The 20,627-nt window shown below is 40.1% G+C and overlaps 2 pseudogenes; one reads left to right on the top strand and one right to left on the bottom strand.

The window, feature by feature from the left end:
• Window positions 1-5,407, bottom strand: part of LOC121465632 — a 553,860-nt pseudogene extending 548,453 nt beyond the window's left edge.
• A 663-nt stretch (window positions 5,408-6,070) lies between these two features.
• On the top strand, window positions 6,071-7,021 carry LOC121465519 (annotated as a pseudogene).
• Window positions 7,022-20,627: the final 13,606 nt, after the last annotated feature.

Here is a 20,627-nt window from a genome sequence, read left to right on the forward strand (position 1 = left end):
TTCATGGCGTGTGTCTGCCCGGGAGCAGGGCATGGCGTCTCTCTCAGGTGTGTGCTCCTGAGAGGAGAGCTGTCGAGTCTGAGCCCACTTCCTCTTCCTCCCAGCGTTTTGTTCTGTTTACTCCTCCCACCTATCCTCTAACCAATAAAATGGGCCAGGGCAGTTCCTTTATTAGCCAATGACCTTCCTCCATCAAGTAATGGCATAGGCTAGAGTTTATCAGGTTTGGGTTGTCTAACTTATGATAATTCCAACACTGATCCAGGTAGGTTAGACGGATGGAAGCTACCTTTTCGTTATTTTCTATAGTTAGCACACAGCATTCTGAGTTTCATATTGACATTTGTGTCTGTGTGTGTTGTGTGTGTATGTCTGTGTGTGTTATACTTTGCTCATTTTGACCTACCTATCCAGCCCTCCCTTGTACCTCTGTCTATCCCACTGATAGAAACTGTCTTTGAGGAAAATTTGAATTTTAAAAGAAACACATAGAGTAGACAAAAACCTAATCAATCAGAAGAAATAAATTTAATGAGGAAATTGCAATATATTACCCATAAATTAAAGTGTATAAGTCAGAGGAATGAACAAAGTCATAGGTGTGCACCATGGTAGAGGTTACTCCAGTGGCATTTTCATGGAAGTCTTCCATGTGCATTCAACAAAAGGAATAAAATGAGAGTTAAAGTGTAGCCCGATCGAGAAAATATCAATAATTTTGGACAACAGTAAAGAAACTATGGTCCATATATATGGGTTGAAAGACTGAATTATAATTGTAAATACAATATTTATAGATATACAATAAGCTATTGAGACATATACTCATATTGTATCATCAAACTGAGATTATTGGCAAACAATTGATTAAACATTATTCTTCCTATGTAGTGAAACCTTCAAAACCCTCTCTTTTTACAATTTCATCCAAGTGATGTGTTGTGATTCCTCGGGCCACAGACAGGACACAAAGTGTAGGATAAGCACAGCAAAACGAAATGGGTGGAATGAAAGCAATCCGGACTGATGAGACCAAGAGTCAAACATGCTTGCTCCAGATTTGCCAACAATTTGTTCTGTGACTTTAGCAGGGTCCTTGTCCTTCCCATACCTCTCTTTCTTTAGTTTAGAATCAAAAGAATATCACAGACATGTAGAAAAGTTTCAGTGGGGTGACAATAGCCTTTCAGTCTGTCCTGGCAGCACTGAGGACTCATGCGGAAGCATGCAGGTCTAAAGCCACTCCACACAACTTCTAGGACACTGAGCAATGTCCTGAATTCTCTCTGTCAATCTCAGGAAAAAGAAACAGTGGAGAAGCTTATCATGATCATATTGAACTCTTTCAAAGACATTTTCTGCACTATACAGAAGCTCTGACTTAATTCAACTTTTTTAATAATTGAGAAAAAAAGATTACCAAATAAAGAAAGAATACTCAGACTCTTCTTGAGCAGCTTCAAATGTTGATTTTCAACTTTAACAAAAACTCTAGCATGAGCCTGCCCCATCGGTGCTAATTTCACATGATTGAACGACCATTGCCTGTTTATGTTGGCCCAGACAAGGATGAGCTGCCCTGAGCACAGGAGGGAATGCACTGCTCTGTTGAGGAGTCTGAGTCTCGTCCTGTTACACTTTACACTTTGCAGTGGAAGCGTGAGCAGAGACTTTTGCTTTCTGGTGAAGTCAGGTCTGAGACTTAGAACACTGCAAAGACAGTGTCCTCATTAATTAACTATATTCAGTTAACTATACTGCTACAATCTTGTTTTCGCTAAAGCATCAGATTTGAACTACTTTTCTGCCTTTTTTATTGAAAATGTGTTCTTCTCTGAAACAATACAACCTGACCACAGTCTTCCCTCCAACCTCTTTCTCTACCAGGTCCACTAGCCCTTTGTCTCCCTTCAGAAGAGAGTGGGCCTCCAAGAGACAACACCCAAGCACAACAAAACAAGATACAGGAAGACAAGATGAAAGCCCTCATATGGAGACAAGACAAGGACACCCGATAGGAGGAAAAGAGTCCCAAGAGCAGGCAAAAAGAGTCAGAGATGAATCCACTCCTGGTGTTTAAAATCCCACAAAAACACTAAACATATACACCTGATGTAGACCCTATGCTTTTCACTTAAGTCTCTGTGAGCCCATATACATCCTAATTAGTTGAGACAGTGGGTCATTTTCACCTAGTATCGTCCATCCCCTCTGACTCCCGTAATCATTCCTCCCCCTCCTCCACCACACTCACCAAGTGCAGCCGGGAAAGATCCAATGGAGACCTTCAATTTAGTCTTCCTCTCTCTCTCTCTCTCTCTCTCTCTCTCTCTCTCTCTCTCTCTCCCCCCCCCCAAAATGTCTGCCTGTAGGTCTCTGCACACCTGCTCCCATCTCTGCCAGAGGATGCCTTTCTGTTGATGACCGTATAAGACATCTATGAGTATAGAAAAATATTATCGGGAAAAATTTCATTTTTTTTCACAAATAGTTTATGGTTCTACCCTAGGTCTTTTGGATATCCAGTCTCTGGTTCCTAGCCATCCCAAGCAGTGTGAAGTGTGGGCTCCCTGTCACATTGATTGGCGACTCCCACAAGTTCTGTGCCACCATTGCCCCAACACATCTCGCAGACAGGACAGATTTTTAGGTCCAGGGTTTTGTGGCTGAGTTTGTGTCCACGTTTCTCTTTCAATAGCCTTCAGAGTACCTTCCCTCACCAAAGAGACTAGACCATAGGGGTGAAGGCTCCAAACAGACACAAGCTCAACCTCTCTACATTCAATAAGCTGTGTGGATACTGACCTCTGCAATGGGGTCCGACTGTCAGTTTGAGGACAGCGACCCCTGTCCTAGTATCAGCCTCTGCCCCAATTCTGCCCACTTTTAGTGCAGAGTCAGTCTGCATAACAAATAGAAAGTTTGAAACCTGGGGAGCTGAGATTTAAGTAGAGGCAGAGCATTGACTAACTGGATAGTCCACCAACAATGTCAACACCTGCTTTCCAAATTTTTACAAACTATAATAACTTACCCACTTTTAAACCTCTACTAACTCAAAAGAAAAAAATCACAATATTCTGAGTTATTTACCTAGAATCCTATGTCACACACTGAAGGCATTTTTGAAACACTAAACATGAAAATAGTATTTCAGTAAAATAACATAAAAATTTCTTCCATTGTCTACTTTAGTCACATGAATATATATGTGAATATACTCATGAATTTTGAGTCTTAGAGGTAGAAGTGCTGAACCAAAGCAAACACCAATGTAAAAACTCAGAATGCACTTCAGATTTAACTACTCATTTCTGTCATCAGATGTGAGAATGCTTTCTTCTTCAACCACCCACAAACCTTGATTTGTGTCAAATGTTTCAACTCCTGCCTAATTAATAAGAAAAAGCTGTTATGTTGATATTTTGCATGCATTTAATTTAATTGTAAATGAACTTAGGGATATTTACCTACAAGGAGACAGGTCCTCACTAGATCCTCTGACATGTTCGTTCTCACTTCTGTGAGGAGGATCATGACATACTGCCCTCATTCTGGTTACCTCTTTCACTTGATATTTTTCATTTTTTTTCTTCCAGTGAGCATCAGACAGAATCTGCTCCAGAGTATCCATGGCTTTTTTAATTTCTCCAAGTCACACAGTGAGTGTCTTAAACCTGCATCCTCTGCCACATTTTGTCACCTTGTCATCTCAATATAGAGATAAGACAAATGCCCATCTCTTATCCTGAAATGTGTATATAGGCATTTTAATGTGATCTTATTTAGAATACTAATATTTTTTTTAAGTTACAAATGCTTCCTTTATTACATAAAGCCAGCATTGCTACTTCTAAGTTGAGCTGCTTGTGCATCTACACTGTGTGGTGTCGTGCCTGTGATGTTATCACTTCCAAGTGTCGTTAGGCAGACCCCTGTGAGTGCCATCCGTGGTACTTGTTCCCGTTTCCCACACAGCTGGTAAACTGCTCTAGGGATTTGTGTCCTCCCAGGCCCCAGAGGAAACACTCAACACTCTTCCACATCCTACCATACCAGATGCAGCAGGGTTCCAAAGGAGAAATTAAAGATTGACAGCACCCTGACTTTTTTAAATACACTGCTTTATCATTTTTCATTAATGAAGTAGATTACAATGAAGCCCTAATTTGCAATATAATTAGTTGTTACAAGACACTGAACTTTCCCCTGAGGATATACCATGATTTCTAAGACACAAAGTCACTGTAAGCAGTTTCCCAGCCCAGGGAGCCTCTTGCTGCAGGTACAGGGCTGCTTCCTGCATTCCACACTGTGCTCTGGATGGTGTGCTGCAAGGTCAGCGTGATTCTAAGCAGACACAGTTCTGAAGCAGTCTCGTGATGTATCTGATGACTGAAGACTGCCTGGCTTAGTTACTGCTGTTAGTGTATATTAGTGTTGTACACAATAAAGAAAATTATACCTCATTATTTTGTTTAAGCCAAGGAAAAATAGAGAATTTGGATGAAAATTATACATAGATTACAATCAGTTTCCTAAGCAAAGGAAACAAAAGTAACTGCTGAGGTTAGTCAAGATTTAGAGTTCGCTTCACATTGCCTTGTACTGTTTTGTGAACTGTGTTATTAAAATCCTGAGCTCAACAAAATCTTTGTAAGTCACTTCATGAAAATAGGCATTTGGCCAATAAGAATTTAATTCCACACCAATGAAACTTTAGAGGCTAGATTTATGTAGGTGTTGGTGTTTGCACACATCTATAGAATTTTTAGTTTACTATAAAGATGACAAGACAAATTCCCCTCAGTGAGATCCTGGCCTAATATATTTGCTTTACTTCTATAGTGAAAGGATAGTGTTAAACATGGAAGCTTTCAATTGTGGCACTGGCTGATGATCTAAATAGGGGATCCTTCAAAAGCTACGATTAAGGAGCTACCAAGCTTTTCTGCAATACTAGTCCGATTGAGGTCTTCTGGTCCATTTGCTTGATACTCATGCTTTATGCCTTGAAATTTCTTCTTGATGGCGTCCTTCAAGCTCGCATAGATCACTTTGCTTTTCAGAGGTGCATGTTCTGGTGCCCACAAGAAGAACATCAGCTCTTCTTTTCTGGACTCCTTAGTTTCAAAGCTTGCATCATACAAAGCGTAGTGACAATCTTTCTCAGGAAGCATTCCCACAAAATGCTTGAAAGATCGGTTATGGTTTCATCAACATCTCCAACCAAGATCTCTTTGCCTTCTTCAACAACTATGCACAAAAAGTCTGCACTGAGACAAAAAATGACAGCCTTCTTTCTTTTCTTGATTTCTTCTGGCGTGGAGCATTTCCGAACTTTCATGTCATAGAAAATGCGACATACTTCATCCGCAACCTGAACTCCTGAGGCCATGTTCTCTGTGGCAGACTTCGAAACGAGGAGCCTGGCGGCAAAGTATGAAAAGCGTCCTCCGCACGGTAGGAAGACCCGGAGAGAGAGCGCGAGGCAGACGCGACAGCTCGAGCCGAATACTAATATCTTAAGAAATGTCCACAGTCACTTAAGAATTTGACAGTTAGTAACCCAAAAGACTTTTATTTCAGAGTCATCAGAAAGATATGCCTATAATAATATATTCTCAAAATATAACAAATATGGTTATCCAAGTAAATTAAAGGGTTAAATATTGGTATGCTTTGAACACTGGGATATATGAGAGGAATACTATTTGCTTTAGGGGGGATGGAGGAAGTGTTTTTTATACTTTCTTATTTCTGGAAATTAAAAAGTAAATACATCACATTCTTATTTTCATACCTCCAATCCCTTCCATATATTCCCCCCTTGCTTTGCTTCAAAATCATGGCCTCATTTTATTTCACTATTTCTACGTGTGTGTGTGTGTGTGTGTGTGTGTGTGTGTGTGTGTGTGTGTGTGTGTAAGTATGTATAAATACATAACTATCTCCAAAGGCATGTTAGTCTCTCATGTGACTTTGTTAGTTGAGCATTGCTTGTCCTAAACCAGAGTTTCTCATCGCTCTCCTGTTTTAGATGACATGAGGGTTGTCACAGACAACAGAGGCAATGAGTGAAGCAAACCACTCTGTGGTATCTGAGTTTGTCTTCCTGGGACTCTCCAACTCCTGGACAACCTAGCTCTTACTCCTCTTCTTTTCCTGTATGTTCTACGAGGCAAATGTGTTTGGAAATTTTCTCATTGTTCTAACTGTGACTTCAGACCCCCATTTACAGTCCCCTATGTACTTCCTCTTAGCCAATCTTTCCTTTCTCGACTTGATATTTAGCTCCTCCACAGCACCAAAAATGATTTACGACCTTTTCAGAAGGCACAAAACCATCTCTTTTGGGGGCTGTATCACTCAGATATTCCTAATCCATGCAGTTGGAGGCACTGAGATGGTGCTGCTCATAGCCATGGCTTTTGACCGATATGTTGCCATATGTAAGTCCCTGCACTACTTGACTATCATGAGTCCACAAAAGTGCATTTTGGTTTTAGTTGCTTCCTGGATTACTGGCTTCATCCACTCAGTGACTCAGTTGATTTTTGTCATAGACTTACCCTTCTGTAGCCCTAATGAACTAGACAGCTTTTTCTGTGACCTCCCTCGGTTTATTAAACTGGTGTGTATAGACACATATACCTTGGGATTCATGATTACTGCCAATAGTGGGTTCATTTCTGTGGCCTCCTTTTTAATTCTGATCATCTCTTACATATTTATTTTGATGACCGTTCAAAAGAAATCTTTGGGTAGTTTATCTAAGGCCCTCTCCACTCTGTCAGCTCATGTCATGGTGGTCATTTTGTTCTTTGGACCAATAATCTTCTTCTACATGTGGCCATTTCCAACATTACATCTGGATAAATTTCTTGCCATCTTCGATGTAATTATTACTCTTTTTCTAAATCCAGTGATCTATATGCTTAGGAATAAGGAGATGAAGATGGCCATGAGAAGACTATACACTCGCTTTATGAATTACAGTAAGTTATCATTGCTATACTGAAGATACATGAATATGCAAGTAGAATTTCATGTGGATATGTGCTATATAAACTATGTTATACTTCACCAGAATGTTACTATGTGCTAATATGTGATGTGCCCTTGTTCGTTTTCTGCCTGAATTAAATTTGAATATTACTAACTGTTTATACAACAGACTAAAGACAAAAGAGTTTTCCAGTCTTACTCACCAATAAGCTTAATTCACTAAAATGGTCAAAACAATACTGATAACCGCCAAAGCACACGTTTCTAAGGGTCACATTATAAATGGACTGTCTTATTTGAAAATAAAGATTAACTAACATTTGCTTTGTATGATTTGTCACACTCTCCTCATGACTTATTTTCTGTCCCTTCAGCATCTTGTTTATCAGTCATTTGTGTGATAATCTGCTTTTCACAATCCAGTAAGGAATCAGAAACCACATCGGGTTTGGTTGAAAAAGAAAATTCTGATATGAAGAATTGTCTAAGTATAAACTATGCTAAATAGTTTTATATATTCCACACTTTCTTCATCCATTCTTCCATTGAAGGGCATCTAGGTTGTTTCCAGGTTCTGGCTGTTACAAATAATGCTGCTATGAACATAGTTGAACAAATGCTTTTGTCATATGGTAGGGTATCTCTTGGGTATATTCCCAAGAGTGGTATTGCTGGGTCCAGGGGTAGGTTGATCCCGAATTTCCTGAGAAACCAAAACACGGCTTTCCAAAGTGGCTGCACAAGTTTGCATTCCCACCAGCAATGGATGAGGGTACCCCTTCCTCCACAGCCTCTCCAGCAAAGGCTATCCTTGGTGTTTTTGATTTTAGCCATTCTGACCGGTGTAAGATGACATCTCAAAGTTGTTTTGATTTGCATTTCCCTGATTGCTAAAAAGGTTGAGCATGACCTTAAGTGTCTTTTGGCCATTTGAACTTCTTCTGTTGAGAATTCTCTGTTCAGATCAGTGCCCCATTTTTTAATTGGGTTAATTAGCATTTTAAAGTCTAGTTTCTTGAGTTCTTTATATATTTTGGAGATCAGACCTTTGTCTGTTGCGGGGTTGGTGAAGATCTTCTCCCAGTCAGTGGGTTGCCTTTTTGTCTTAGTGACAGTGTCCTTTGCTTCACAGAAGCTTCTCAGTTTCAGTAGGTCCCATTTATTCAGTGTTGCCCTTAATGTCTGTGCTGCTGGGGTTATACCTAGGAAGAGATCTCCTGTGCCCATCTGTTGTAGGGTACTTCCCACTTTCTTTTCTATCAGGTTCAGTGTGTTCAGATTGATATTGAGGTCTTTGATCCATTTGGACTTGAGTTTTGTGCATGGTGATAGATATGGGTCTATTTTCATTCTTCTACAGGTTGACATCCAGTTGTGCCAGCACCATTTGTTGAAGATGCTTTCTTAAGAAAGTGTGGAATATATACACATTAGAGTCCTACTCAGCGGTAAAAAACAATGACTTCTTGAATTTTGCACGCAAATGGATGAAAATAGAAAATACTATCCTGAGTGAGGTAACCCAGACCCAAAAAGATGAACAAGGGATGTACTCACTCATAATTGGGTTCTAGCCATAAATAAAGGTCAGTGAGTCTATAATTTGATATCCTAAAGAAGCTAGATAAGGTGAACCCAAAGAAAAACATATAGCTATCCTCCTGGGTATGGGAAATAGACAAGATTGGGGGTGGGGTGGGAGGGGGGAAATGGGAGATGGGGAGAGAAAAGAGAGAAGGGTAGGATGGGGAGAACTTGGGGAAACGGGATGATTGGGATAAAGGAAGGTTGAATAGGGGAGCAGGGAAGCACATATCTTAATTAAGGGAGCCATCTTAGGGTTGGCAAGAGACTTGGACCTAGAGGGGCTCCCAGGTGCCCAAGGCAAGGTCCCCAGTTAGTTCCTGGGGCAGCTAAGGATAGGGAACCTGAAATGACCCTATCCTATAGCCATACTGATGAATATCTTGCATAGAACCCTCATCTGGCGATGGATGGAGATAGAGACAGAGACACACACAGGAGCACTGGACTGAGCTCCCAAGGTCCCAATGAGGAGCAGAAGGAGGGAGAACATGAGCAAGGAAGTCAGGACCACAAGGGGTGCACCCACCCATGGAGACAGTGGGGCTGATCTATTGGGAGCTCACCAAGGCCAGCTGGACTGTGACTGAAAAAGCATGGGATAAAACCGGACTCTCTGAATATGGCGGACAATGAGGGCTGATGAGAAGCCAAGGACAATGGCACGGGGTTTTGATCCTACTTCATGTTTTGGCTTTGTGGGAGCCTAGCCAGTATGGATGTTCACCTTCCTAGACCAGGATGGAGTGGGGAGGACTTTGGACTTTCCACAGGGCAAGGAACCCTGACTGCTCTTCAGACTGGAGAGGGAGGGGGAGAGGAGTGGGGGCAGGAGGAGAAGGGTGAGAGGAGGGGGAGAGAAGTTGGAGGCTGGGAGGAGGCGGAAATTTTTTTCAATAAAAAAATTAAAATAAAATAAATCTCTTAAAAAGAAAATAGTTTTATAAAATTGTTTAAAAATAGAATTCTGCATTCAGCCCAGGCACAGGGCAATCCAGGAAGATTTAAATGTTTCTGTTTTCATGCAAAGCAGAGCAAAAGTCAAGAGATGGAAAGAAAGACAATAGAGCGAATATAGTGAGAATGCATTCTCTTCCCAAATTCAATTTTTTCTCTGAGTAAATTTTCTTCAGAATTTTTCTCCTCATGAAGCTCACTTTTTCCACTGAGATCATCAGACCACTCATCACTCTTTACACAATGAGGTGTAAAAATAAAAACTAATTACGTTTCAAATAAAAATCAAACAAAATTTATGACATTTTCATTTCTAACAAGTATTGAGTAATTCATTGAGAGAGACAGAAATCTATGAGCACAGAAGTAGCATTTTTAGGAAGGCAGGAAACAGAATGCACACATAAGGGATAGGAAAATAAATAGGAGGAAGTATCAGAATTATTAAAGCTTAAAATAAATCAGCAGAATTATTGAAAGCTTGGAAGAAGGACAAGTGGCTTGGGCAGACTGGTGATGCCAAAGTGTCAGTTTAAAGAGAGATGAACAGCGAAGGACACAGCCTTGAGGCAGAGGAGCCACGCCTAGTACGTGTCTCCAAGAAGGGTTTGACTACTGCTTTGGAATGGAATCAAGGAAACTGAGGTGACATACAGAAAAAATAGAACAGTGGACTCAAACTGTGGGTTGAAAACCCTACAGATGTCACATATCAGATATTTACATTACAATTCCTAACAGTAGCAAAATTGCAGCTATGAAGTAGCAATGAAATACTTTTATGGTTGGGATTCACAACAGCATGAGGAACTGTATTAAAGAGCCAGGCCATTAGGAAGGTTAAGAACCACTGAATAGAGTCTACAAGGAGGAACTGCCAAGAAAGGAAAGTTGGCAAACCCAGCACCTGCATCAGAGAAGGAAGACAATTCTTTTGAGTTGGAAGATTCTGTGAACAGTGCAGTTTCTTAGAAAACTACTGAATTTAAAATAGATCCTAGGGCTATGTTTCACATCAGTTTTAAACTGACTTAGTTTCCATGTTAAGAAAGTCTCAATCCTAAGTATTTGCCCCAGAGTGATTAAAGTAACACATGGACAATACAAATATTAAATCTGTGTGGACAGATTCCTGCTCCTTTCCTGCCATTTCCTTAGCTGTCTGGTGTGCTATCCAACTGCTTTTGCCTGATGAGACCATGTGTATTATTCTCCATGAGTTTTTCATGGTAATCAAATACTTAATTTCAAAAAGTCCTCATGTCGGCTTTCTACTCATTTTTGATAATGTTCAGCTAGAAGCTACTTCCTTTGCTTATCTGTTTTCAAGCTTTATTTGGAAATTAGTTCAGATTCATCAACACTCAGAGTTGGTGCAGATTCTCCTTATAACCCATGCTAACCACCTTTATGTCAACATGACACGAGCTAGAGTTATCTAAAGGAGAGAAACTCAGTGATGAAAATGCCTCCATAAGATCTGGCTATAGGCATTTTTCTGAGTTAGTGATTGACAGAGAGGAGTTCAGCCCATTGTCCATGGTGCCGTTATTGGACTGGAGATTCTGGATTCCATAAGAAAGCAAGCTGATTAAGCCACGGTGAGGAAGACAGTAAATAACACTTCCACATCACCTCCTGCCTCCAGGTTCCGGACTGTTTGAGTTCCTGTCCTGGCTTCTTTCAATAATGAAAGTGTAAACTAAATAAAGCCTTTCCTTCCCAACTTGCTTTTAGGTCATGGTGTTTCATTACAGCAATAGAAACTTTAATAGGATAGAAATTGTACCAGGTTTGTGAGGTATGGCTGCAACAGAGCTGAACAGGGAGTTTTAAGGAAGATTATAGAAAGATTTTGGAACCTTAGGCTACAAAACCATTGAGTGAGCTCTTCTGTAGGAGCTTGAACAACATGCATGTTGAAGGTACAGCAGACCACAGAGGCCTGGCATATGAAGTCTCAGAGGGATTTTTAAAGACTTTATCCAGGGCATTCACTGTATTGAATTAAGATTCTGAAGTGCTAATTAGCTGGACCTAAAGACTCAGGTGTAATTAACAAGATACCAGAACACCAAAATAAAACCTTTGCTTTCTGGGATAGTTGATGCTGCTCAGCTGGGGCTGAGAAATCAGTGCTAGGTGAGAAGAAACCAGCATCCTTGAGGTGAACTCTTCTGAAAAGCTTTCTTAAGAATCAGCATACATAAGCTGTGTTCCTGACGTGACAAGGTTGTACCTTGTCCTGGCAACTGAACTTGGTGGTATAAGTGTTGCCCAGGCAGTGCTGTTTTGAAGGTGTGCTATGGTGATAGAGAGCAGTTTCCCCTTGTCACTGTGTGGCAGGGTTAGAGTCCCTGAAGAAAGCACAGGAGAGCCTATGGATGAAAGTACAGCCCAGTTGCAGCAGAAAGCCCCTGGATTTTGGAGATGCCAGTACCATGGGCTGACCACCAAAAACAGCATCAGAAGTGGATTGGAGCCAGCCTGAGCAGAGAAGACAAGGTATGTATACTGCAGAGGGCAGAGCCAGAGAAGAGACCAAGCCCATGGAGAAGTCCAGAAGATCATGAGTGAACCCCAGAAGTGTCAACTTTCTGGATATGGTTTTGCTCTGTCCAGAGTGTGGTTGTGTCCTGTTCTCCCCACTTGAAGAAAAAAATTTTAATTTAATTTTGATTTTACAAAAGACCACAGTTGAGAGATTTTGATTTTTAAAAGACTTCTAATTTTTTACTGTTAATTAAAGGTATTCATTTATTTTATATCCAGACCAAAGTTTCCCCACCATCTTCTCCTCCCGTTACCTCGCCCAACTCCACCCCTTAATCTACTCTTCCTCTGTTTCTGTAGAAAAGGTGACAGGCCTCCCATGGGTGTCAATGAAGCATGGCATATCAAGTTGAGGTAGGACTAAGTTCCCCCTTGTATTAAGGCTGGGCACGGCAACACCGTATGAGGATTAGGCTCCTTGAAGTCAACAAAGCATTGTGTATAGGCCAGACTTCCAGCACCAGGAGGCCCATAAGTAGATAAAGCTACACAATTGTCATACATAGCGAGGGCCTGGGTCACTCCCATGCAGGTTGCCTAACTGTTGGTCCAGACTCTGTGAGCTCCAATGAGCACAGGTAAGTTGTTTCTATGGGTTCCTTTGTGATGACCTTGGCACAACCCTTCCTAGACTGTGTAATCATTCTCTCTCTCTCTCTCTCTCTCTCTCTCTCTCTCTCTCTCTCTCTTTCTTCAGCATGATTCCAGAACTTGGTGCCTGGCTATGTGCTTGGCTGTGGATTTGGGTATTCAATTTCATCAGCTGATTACAGGAGGAGGCCACTTCAGCCTACCTATCCACCAGTGCTAGGAGCCTTAGCTGGGGTCACCCTTGTAGATTAGTGGGAGTTTCCCTTGCACCAGATTTCAACCTTACCCCAAGACTTGAATTTTAAAGAGACCGAAGTTTTAAGTATTTTTTAAAAAGACTGTGGGACTTTTAAATTTAGGAATGTTTACATTGTGTAGCAATGTTAATGTGAAGCCTTGGGGAAGAATTAAAAAATAGAAAGGATAGCGTTTAACAATGTTATATTTCTGTGTCAAGCTGAAAGGGGGTCAATTGTGCTGGCCAGTTTTCTATCAACTTGGTACAAGCTGGAATCATTTGAAGAGAGAACCTCAATGAAGAAAATGCCTCCATACAATCTGTCTATAATCATTCTCATAATTAGCGGTTGGTGGGAAAGGACCCAGCCCATTGTGGGTGGTATCATTCCTGGGCTGATGCTCCTGAGTTCTAAAGAAAGCAAGCTGAGTCCATATCCTGACCCACAACTCTGGCAGAAGACCCCTACTCTACCAGAGGCCACGCCAGTACCCAGAATCCCAGGTAAGACCCAGCCTGTAGATCTCCAACATTCCTCAGAATTTGCCCAGTTTTCCCCAACAGTTTGCCTCCCATTGTCATGATTTCCTGGCCCGCAACTCTAGCACAAGTCCCCAGCTCTTACCAAATGGCCTGCTGGTACCTGGAACCCCAGAAGCCACACCAATTCACAGAACCTTAAAGGCAATACCAACACCCAAAACCACAGAGGTCATACAGGAGTCACAACCACAGTAGAAATGACATACTGGACCAAAGGACTCTCCTGTCACCAGCACCAAAGACAACTCAGGCCAGAAGACCAGAAGAGGAGACAGTAATCAGGGGTGGACACACCAAACCCACAAAGATAAACTGGGACATTGACACCTATATCCAGATACTTAGAAGCCAGCATAAGAATACAATCAACCTATCCTATCCTATAACCACACTGATGAATATCTTGCATATCACCATAGAACCTTCATCGGGTGATGGATGGAGATAGAGACAGAGACCCATATTGGAGCACCAGAATAAGCTCCCAAGGTCCCAATGAGGAGCAGACGGAGGGAGAACATGAGCAAGGAAGTCAGGACCGTGAGGGGTGCACCCACCCACTGAGACAGTGGGACTGATCTATTGGGAGCTCACCAAGGCCAGCTGGACTGGAACTGAAAAAGCATGGGATAAAACCAGACTCTCTGAACAATGAGGACTGATGAGAAGCCAAAGACAATGGCACTGGGGTTTGATCTTACTTCATGTTCTGGCTTTGTGGGAGCCTAGCAAGTTTGGATGCTCACCTTCCTAGACATAGATGGAGGGGGGAGGACCTTGGACTTTCCACCTGATTGCTCTTCGGTCTGGAGAGGGAGGGGGAAAGGAGTGGGGGCTGGGGGAGTGGAGTTGGAGGAAGGGGAGGGAAATGGAGGATGGGAGGAGGCAGAAATTTTTTTTCCAAGAAAAAAATAAACAGGAAATGTAGAGGGTCTGATGTGAAATATTATGATATTAAAGTGATGTATTTGCAAAAAAAATACAATCAAAAACACACAATGCAATATGACACCACTAGAAGCCATCGATACTACAGTGAGCCCTGAATATTCCAACACAGCTGAAGCACAAGAAAATGACCTTAAAACCAACTTTATGAAGATAATAGAGGTCCTTATACAAGAAATAAATAAATTTCTAAAGAAATCCAGGAAAACACAAACACTTAGAGAAAATTAATGAATCCCTTAAAGAAATCCAGGAAAACACAAACTAATGAGAGGAAATTATAAATCACTCAAAGAAAGCCAAGGGAAACAAAGAAACAAGTGAAGGAAATGGATGAAACTGTTCAAGACCTGAAAATAGAGAAAGAAACAGTAAAGAAAACAAACAGAGGAAAGCATGGAGTGAACAGGAACTGCAGACATAAGCTTCACCAACAGATGACAAGAGACAGAAGAGAGATTCTCAGGCATAAAGATACAATAGAAGAAAATGGTATTAGTTCCTCTTTAAAAGTCTTGTAGAATTCAGAGCTGAAACCATCTGGTCCTGGGCTTTTTTTGGTTGGGAGGTTTGATGACTGTTTCTATTTCTTCAGCAGTTATAGGTCTGTTTAACTTGCTTATCTGTTCTTGATTTAATTTTAATAAGTGATACTTATCCAGAAAGTTGTCCATTTCCTTTAAGTTTTCCAATTTTGTGGAGTACAGGTTTTCAAAATATGACTTGATGACCCTCTGTATTTTCTCCATGTCTTATTGTTATGTCCCTCTTTTCATTTCTGATTTTGTTAATTTGGATAATCTCTCTCTGTCTTTTGGTTAGTTTGGATAAAGGTTTGTCTATTTTATTGTCTCTTTGTCTCATTGATTCTTTGTATTGTTTTCTTTGTTTCTATTTTATTGATTTCGGCTCTCAATTTGATTATTTCCTATCGTCTAGTTCTCTTAGGTGAGTGTGTTTCTTTTTGTTCTAAAGTTTTCAAATGTTCTGTTAATTCACTAGTGTGAGATTTTTTTTCCAGCTTCTTTATGTAGGCATTTAGTGCTATGAACTTGCCTCTTTACACTGCTTTCATTGTGTCCCATAAATTTGGGTATGTTGTGTGATCATTTTTGTTGAATTTTAGGAAGTCTTTAATTTCCCCCTTTATTTCTTCCTTGACACATTGATGATTCAGGTGAGCATTGTTTAATTTCCATGTGTTTTGGGGGTTTCTGGAATTGGTATTGCTGTTTACTTCTAGTTTTTAAAGCATGGTGATCTGATAAGGTAAACTGGGTTATCCATTTTTTTTTTTGTATTTGTTGAAGTTTGTTTTGTTACCGAGTATGTGGTCAATATTTGGAAGGTTCCATGAGGTGCTGAGAAGAAGGCATATTCTTTTCTGTTTGGGTGGAATATTCTATAGATATCTGTTAAGTCCATTTAAGTCATAACATCTGTTGGTTCTCTTATTTCTCTGTTTATTTTTTTGTCTGATTGACCTGTCCAGTGATGAGAGGGGAGTATTGAAGTCTCCCACTATTTGTGTGGGGGGTTTAATATATGATTTAAGCTTTAGAAGTGTTTTTTTTTTTTGACATATGAGAGTACCCTTGTATTTAGGAAATAGATGTTCAGTATTGAAATTTCCTCTTGATGGATTTTTTTCCTGTGACTAATATGAAATGTCCTTCTTTGTCTCTTTTGACTGATTTTAGCTTGAAATCTATTTTGTTAGATATTAGGATAGCTACACCCGCTGGTCCATTTGATTGGTATATTTTTCCCAACCTTTTACCCCAAGAAGATGTCTGTCTTTGAGGATGAGATGCGTTTCTTGTATGCAGAAGAGGGATGGATTCTGTTTTCATATCCAATCTGTTAGCCTGTGCCTCATTATGGGTGAGTTTATTAATTAACCAATGAAAGCACCAGATAGACAGATGACCCTCCTCCATCAGCTTTTGTCTTATATCTTCCAAACTTCCATTATGTAAACACCTCAGCTAATAAAAGTTTGTGTATATACATGTACATATGATGTGAAAACATATATGTTTGTATATATAATATGATTCATTGATTTTGAGATTTTTTTTGCAATAGAGTAGGATCCCTTCCATTTCAGAAACCAGGCTGCATTTCTTTTATGTTCCTGAAATTTATTTGAGGGTCAGAAGCCTCAGCAACACAAAGCACAAATGAATCTAGAAAAGCATGTGACCAAATTAAGCCATATTGTAGTATCAAGATTTAAACTGACAATAAAAACAACAATGAATAAATGGGACCTCCTGAAACCGAGAAGCTTCTGTAATGCAAAGGACACTGTCATTAAGACAAAAAGGCAACCTACTGAAGGGGGGAAGATCTTCACCAACCCTGCATCAGACAAAGGTCTGATCTCCAAAATATATAAAGAACTCAAAAAACTAGACATTAAAACTCTAAATAATACAATTAAAAATGGTGTACTGAAAAGAGAACTCTCAACAAAAGAAGTTTAGAATTTACAATGGCCCTATCATCGATTCTCTACATATGTTTTAGAAAAAGAAACAAATTTTACCTATAAATTTTAGCTTTTATTGATATTTTTAAGAAAAAATATCTTATTCTAGAAAAGGTGAACTGTAAATGATTTGCCTTTTATCTGATCCACCAGGTCTATCCGTTCCTCAATTTGAGCTATTCTAATTGAGTTCTGTTTTTTCTCCGAATGTCAAATAATCAATAACAAATTGGCCACCAGGTGGTGGTGGCACATGCCTTTAATCCCTGCACTCAGGAGGCAGAGGCAGACAGATTTATGTGAGTTTGAGGCTAGCCTGGTATACAAGAGCTAGTTCCATGACAGTTTCCAAAGTTACAGAGAAACCCTGTCTCAAATAATAATAATAAATTGGCTCAATATTAACCAGACAGCTGTAACTCTTATCAAATCTAGTTCAGTCACTTATTGTCATGGGACATAGATTATACCATACAGTAAACACTACGGGACATTTTACTCATTTTATCTCTCCATTCCTACCTTCCTGTGGAAATGATACATTACATTTTACTTTTTAAAAGTATATATTTTAAATCTTATACAGTTTCTCTTCTTATAAATAAGAAAAGCAATAGATCAAAAGGATTTTAAATTAAGCAAAAGATTGTACTGTTCACAAATACGAAATCCCTGTAGTCTGCCTTCTCTCCCCTCCAGTGACCCATTACCAAATTTTTCCTTTGGCTCTGGCCAAATTTCTGTGGTCCTTGGAAACAACTCCCATGGGCAAATGTACACAAAATAACAATCCCAAAATTCTATGGCAACACTTCAGTGTCTTTCCCATGTTGATAATTAGTCGCCTCTCCTCAGTGGAGGTACAACACTTGACTTTTTATGCTAAGCTATGGCACAGGCTGGGGCTCAGCAGGCTTGTGTTATCTAATATGTGATCTTCCCAACACTGATTCAGGTAGGTTAGATGGATGGAAGCTGACTTTCCGTTATTTTCTATAGTTAGCTCACAACATTCTAAGTTTTATATTGACGTGTGTGTGTGTGTGTGTGTGTGTGTGTGTGTGTGTGTTTGCTCGTTCTGACCTACCTATCCAGCACTTCCTTGCACCTCTGTCTAGCCCACTGATAGAACTGTCTTTGAAGAAAATCAGAAATTCAATGGAAACACATTGAGCAGAAGAAAGACCCAATCAACTATAAAAATAAATTCAATGTGGAAATTGCAACATATCAAGTAAAATACACAAATCAGAGGAATGAGCAGTCATGAGATGTTCAGCATGGTAGATATTCCTCCAGTGGCGTTTTCATGGAAGTCTTACATGTGTGTTCCACAAAGGGAATAAAATAAGAATTGAAGTGTAGCCAGGTGGGAAAAATATCAATAATTTTGGAAAACAGTAAAGAAGCTAGGGTTAATATATATATATATATATATATATATATATATATATATATATGTTGAAGGGCTGAATTCTAACTGTAAATACAATATTTATATAGATATACAATAAGCTGTTAAGAGACATACTCATATTGCATCATCAATATGGGATGATTGGCAAACAATTGATTAAAACTTGATTTATACTATGTGATAAAACCTTCTCTTCTTAAAATTTCATCCAAGTGATGTATTGTGATTCCTTGAGCCACAGACAGGACACAAAGTGTAGGACAATCATAAAAAAATAAGGGGGTGGAATGAAATAATAAATAAATCTGGATTGATGAGACCAAGAGGGAAATATACTTACTCAGATTTTCCAACAGTTTGTTCTATGGCTTAAGCAGAGTCCTCACCCTTCCTGGACCTTTGTTACCTTAGTTTAGAATCAAAAAACTGTCACAAACATGCAGCAAAGTTTCACTGGGGTGATAGTAGCCTTCCAGGGTGTCCCAGGAGCACTAAGGACTCATGTAAAAGCATGCAGGTCTAATGTCCTCTCTACATAACTTCTAGGACCCTGAGCAATGTCCTGACCTCTCTCTGTACATCCCAGGAAGAGGATACAGTGGAGAAGCTTCTGGTGATTATATTGAACTCTTGAGGAAATTTTTCAGCACTATCCAGAAACTTCTAATTTACTTCAACATTTTTTTTTCGTAAATGCTTCCTCTTTTTATTTAACGTTAATTTGTAGAGTATTTTCAATGCTAATTTTCAGTGCAAATTACAATAAAGAGTAGGACAGATCTGAGTCATCAGAACTTCGGTAATGCTGTAGCATTTCAAAATATTTCGCTATTTCTAGGGGAAGGTCATGCTACTGAATTATGACAAATTGTCATGAGAAGTAATAGTGTACCCAGACATTTTATTTTTTTTAATTTATTTATTTATTAAGGATTTCTGACTCGTCCCCGCAACCACTTCAACATTTTTTAATAATTGAAAAGAAAAAGTAAATAGCCAGTCTTTTCCTGATCTGTTTCAAATGTTGATTTGTGATTTTAACCAAAACTCTAGCATTATCAGCCTACTCCATCGATGCTTATTTCACATGATTTAAAGTCCATTGCCTGTTGATGTTGGCCCAGGAAAGGATGAGCTGCCCTGAGCACAGAAGGGAATGCCCTGCTCTGTAGAGGACTCTGAAACTTGTCCTGTTACACTTCACACATAGCAGCGGAAGTGTGAGCACAGACTCTTGCACTCAGATGAATACAGGTAAGACAGTGGAACTGAGGTCTGAATCCTCATTAATAAACACTATTCAGTCGTCAATCTGTTTTCACTGAAGTATTACATTTAAACTACTTTTCTGCCCTTTTGTTAAATGAAGATGTATTCTGCTCTCAGACAATTCAACCTGTCACAGTTTCCTCTCCCTCGACTGTTCCCCACTCCCTCACCTCTCTTCTTCCCCGGATCCTCTCCACCAGGTCCCCTCTGCCTTTGGTTCCCTGCAGGAGGGAGTAGGTTCCAAGAGACACCAACCAAACATGACAAAACAAGGTACAATAAGAAAAGGCAAAAGCCCTCAAATGGAGGCTGGACAAGGCAACCCTGTGAAAGAAGAGAGTCCTAAGAACAGGCAAAGGGGTCTGAGATACACGCTCAGTGTTAAAAGTCCCACAAAAACACCTTAACATACACAGAGAATCTGGTGAGGAGCCGTGCAAACCCCATACTTTCCACTTCAGTCTCTCTGAGGCCATATGCACCCACTTAGTTGATTCAGTGGCTCATGCTCTCCTTGCATCCTCCAGCCTCTCTGATTACTACAATCTTTCTTCCCTTCCCCAAGTGCAGAGGGGAAGGACCTGATGGAGGCCCTCAATTTAGACTCTTCCTCCTGCATTTTGTCTGCTGTGGTTGAGCACTCACTCTCATCTACCAGAGGAAGCCTCTCTGATAATGACTGAACAAGGCATCAATCTATGAATATAGAAGAATATTATTAGCAATCATTTTAATGATTTTTCCCCATTCATTTTGATTCTGCCCTAAGTCTCTGGTTCTTAACCATCCCACACAATATAAGGCATGGACTCTCTCTCATGGCATTGACATCAGACATTGGTTGGCTCTTCTCACAAGTTCTGTGCCACCATGGCCCCAGCACACCTTGCAAGCAGGACAGATTTTACATTGAGGATTTTGTGGCTGGTTTGGTGTCCATGTTTCTCTTTCAGTAGCCTTCAGAGTACCTTCCCTCACCAGAGAGACTAGAACATACGAGTGAAGGCTCCATACAGGCACGAGCT

Source organism: Microtus oregoni, unplaced genomic scaffold, assembly GCF_018167655.1.
Source record: "Microtus oregoni isolate MIOR12 unplaced genomic scaffold, Mior012 000031F_ref0000149, whole genome shotgun sequence".
NCBI classification, from domain to species: domain Eukaryota; kingdom Metazoa; phylum Chordata; class Mammalia; order Rodentia; family Cricetidae; genus Microtus; species Microtus oregoni.